Source organism: Phyllostomus hastatus, unplaced genomic scaffold, assembly GCF_019186645.2.
Source record: "Phyllostomus hastatus isolate PE091 unplaced genomic scaffold, TTU_PhHast_1.1 phas_contig_81, whole genome shotgun sequence".
NCBI classification, from domain to species: domain Eukaryota; kingdom Metazoa; phylum Chordata; class Mammalia; order Chiroptera; family Phyllostomidae; genus Phyllostomus; species Phyllostomus hastatus.
In genome coordinates, this window is record NW_025333962.1 from 1,622,633 (window position 1) to 1,626,668 (window position 4,036).

General features: G+C 40.9%; 1 pseudogene; it reads right to left on the bottom strand.

Annotated features, from left to right (window-relative positions):
- Positions 1 to 2,492: 2,492 nt before the first annotated feature.
- LOC123826547 lies at positions 2,493 to 3,029 on the bottom strand (annotated as a pseudogene).
- Between the last annotated feature and the right edge of the window lie 1,007 nt (positions 3,030 to 4,036).

Below are 4,036 nucleotides of genomic sequence, written 5' to 3' on the forward strand. Positions count from 1 at the left end.
CTGGCAAAGTGATGATTTTCTGATTTGATCACTCTTCTATTTCCTAATATTCTTCTGCTAAAAGAAGAGATTTCCCGTAGTTTCTCCCTTCATTTTTGCTCTTTTGAGTATCAGTATAGGTACATAATGTTTTAATTACCCCAAATTTGAGATAGTGAGAGCCCCATTAAGAGGACTCCTGTGGTTTTGGATGTGAAGGCTCTTATCTCTGAGCTTTCTGGCTGCCGGAAGCAACAGACTGTCACAGCCTTGCTTGTGCTTGTTCTGCCCCCACCTGGAATCAGTCACTTCATTGAGCGACCTGATTTCTTTTACTAGGTTGGCCAAAATCTCTGTTCTTTTTTTTTGTAAAATAAAAAACACATTTTTCATTTTCACCAGTAACTTGACTGATTTGGATATTTTGAGTATGTCAGCCATCTCCCGCATGGTATAACATTGACTCCTCTCAGTTAATATCTCGATTTGATTGTATCAGTTTCAACTGGTCTACCCAAGTGTGGAGCACCATCCAGCTAGGAATCTCCAGCATGAAACTTCACAAACGACTTGTGACACATTCGATCAATCACAGCATCTTCTCCATATACTGCACAGATCTTTTTATGTTTCATTTGTGTTTTTACCTTTCTTGAAATAATAAAGCATAAAAGGTAAAAAAAGTCACATATTTTCTTCTATCTTCAATATTAAAATGGCTACACAAAAGTTCTCCAATTTTGATAAGTTTTCTTTTAAATGCACACTGATATGACAGCTGTCACAACACAATCTAACAAAATTGTTTTGAATGAAGTTAAAGACAACTAAGTGCTACTAGAGTCACCTTATAGAAAAAAACACACAAATGAAATTTTTGGCCAACCAATAATTTATAGAAACCAAGATCTGGTATCTGCGTTTAGATGTGCTTTTGTTACTGAGATATTGTTGCTCTCAGTCCTTTTAGTGGACAGAGCAGAGAAACACAGACACACACACACACAACTTAATCATGAGTTAATACATGAAATTCACATGAGTTAAATTTCCAGTTAAAATTTAACATCACAGGGTTTTTTATCTTTAAAATTTAATATTTGCATCTGTTTTCCCCAACAGTAAAAATTTCAATTTCTTATAAAATGAGTATACACTGTTTGCTCTATCTGAAAAAATACATAAAATAATTTTAGAATCACAATAATATTACAATGAACAATAAACTTATTACTGCTAAGAGAGTAGATCCTAACAGTTTTTGTCACAAGAAAAAAAGATTCTGTAACTGTGTATGGGGACAGATGTTAATTAGACTTAGTGTGGTGATCATTTTGCAACATATACAAATATGGAGCTGTTAGCTCACGCTCTGAGAGTCTGTCTCTATTTTGCTTCTTCATTTTGTTCATTAGATTCAACATATGAGTGAAATATATGGTATTTGTCTTTTTCTGACTGGCTTATTTCACTTAGCATAATGTTCTCCAGGTCTATCCATGCTGTCACAAAGGGTAAAATTTTCTTCTTTTTTATGGCCAAGTAATATTTCATCGTGTAAATTTACCACAGCTTTTTTAATCACTCATCCAGTGATGGACACTTGGGCTGCTTCCAGGTCTTTGCTATTGTAAACAATGCTGCAGTGAACACAGGGTGAGTATATTCTTTGAAATCAGTGTTTTGGGTTTCTTCAGATAACTTCCCAGAACTGGAATTGCTGGATCATAAGGCAGTTCCATTTTTAATTTTTTGAGGCAACTCCATACCATTTTCCACAGGGGCTGCACCAGTCTGCATTCCACCAATAGTGCAGTAAGGATCCTTTTCCTCCATGTCCTCACCAGCATTTATTGTTTGTTGATTTCCTGATGATAGCCATTGTGACAGGTGAGAGGTGATATCTCATTGTGGTTTTAATTTGCACCTCTCTGATGATTAGTGACATTGAGCATCCTTTCATGTCTATTGGCCATCTGTGTGTCTTCTTTGGAAAAGTGTCTATTCAGAGCCTTTGCCCATTTTTATTTAATATATATATTTTTTGAAAACAAAGAACAATTATAATTCATCTTCAATATGCCAATGTCTAGGATTGGTTCCTGGGTTCTGTTGCAGAGAGGAAATGTGCACCATGTTAGTGGTCATTTTTTTAGGTGTGGATTTATGTTTAACCATTTGGTGGTGGCAGAGTAAAGGCAGGGGCTTAAGAACACAACTGCCTCGATGAAAGGGTCCTAGACAGGAAGGTGTAAGTTTGTGCAGAAATCTTGATAATCTTTAGTGGTTAAGGGCAACTTCATGCAACCAAATAGCATGAAATTAAATCAGTCACTTTAGAAAAGGCTAAAAAGTGTTTGTTTTTCTTAAGCACAAACAGAGGACTGCGAATAATGTGCATGCACACTGTGGTTCTGTGACAACAAGGGCAGTGTTGGTTCCCATCAAATCCAGGAGTAGCAGACAACCAAACACACAGCGTCCTTGTGCTTTCTCTGAGCACACCGCATCCATTATGAAAGCCAGGTCCCTTCACTGGTTTTCTGCAAGTCTGAACTGGTGTTTCCAGTGGCACAGCTGCACCTCCACCTCTGGCCACTTTGGCTTTCCTCTTTTTTGCAGCCCTTGTTATGTCCACCTCCTGGAGATTTCAGAGACTGTTTAAGGATTTCTCTGAAGTATAGGACTTTTCCTTTCCAAGCCAGCTTTTTTTCTTCCTTTTGCCTTTTCCATTTTCCCTGCCCATCATCTTCGGCCTCATTGCCCCCCCCTCCCCAGATTCTGAAGAGCCCCCTTGCTGAATTGCTTCACATCCAGTGAACTTTACTCCTGGGTTATTTTCTATTTCCCACAACCCTTCATTAAATCCTTCCTGGGTGTTTGGCTTTCCAAACTCATCTTTGTATTCCTTGATTGGAGAAAGGTCTTTGGGACCTAGAAATGCAGTTTCATGGGTGCTTAAAGGGAAGACAGGATGCTTGTTTGCTGGAAACTTCTCTGGCCCCTCTGGGAGTTCATCTGCCCAGTGGCCAGTGTGGGCAGCCCTTCATCTTGGGAACACAAGTCAGAGAAAGACATGTGACTTCACTCATATGTGGACTCTAATGAACAAACTGAACTAACAAGCAATATAGGGACAGACACATGGACAGAGCAGGCTGGCAGCTTTGGGGCAGATTGCACGGTGGAGTGATTGAGCATAAAAGATTAAGTGTTACAGATGGGGAGAGAGAGACCTGAGTCAGGAGGCCTTCCTCCCCCACCTGCTGCTTGACTTGCTCACAAGAGAATAATTCAAGCGAGAGACAACACATATAGTGGCAATGAGGTAGCAGGTTTATTTATGAAGTACATACAAGCACGAAGCCATAGCAGGCACCTGGCTAGTCTCAATACCCCACCTATAGAGGAAATAAAGTTGTTAGTAAGTTTGTTCTACACACTTGAGCCAAGGCTACAAGTGGATACTTAGCTAATCTAAGTGCGCTGACTACTGGGGTTCAGGGTTTATGTACCTCAGCTGGCTTCTAGGTTCCCTTCCTTCTCCTCTTTGGGAATAATGTACACCTACAAAGACTTTCTCTCTCAGTTAGTAAAGGCTCTTCATCTCGGTTGGTGAAGTTGTTACAGAAGCTCCCTTTCCCAGCATAGAATCTCAAGGACCATCCCCACTTCCTGTACAATTCCTGCTTGTGACATTCAGGATGCCCGGCAATGTGAGATCCTTACAGAAGCCGCTTTCCTCAGTACTGTCTTAGGGACTCTCCCCTCCTCCTGGGCTGTTTTGCCTGCAGCTCTGGGGACAGCAAGCTTACCAAAACGGAGCCCAAGGCTGCTGTCAGCTGGTGAGACAGGTCTTCCTCTGCTCCTGGCCTCCTGTGTTACGTTCTTGGTTAGACTGTAATGGCGAGGGCCCTGCCTTTATTTCCCCTCTGGCCGCTCATTCCTAGGTGCTACGAAACAAAAGAACTTAAAAAAAAACTACGAAGACAGAGGACAGATCAGTGGTTGCGGGGTGGAGGGGTGGGGGAAGGGTTTAGCTAAAAAGGAGAAGCAG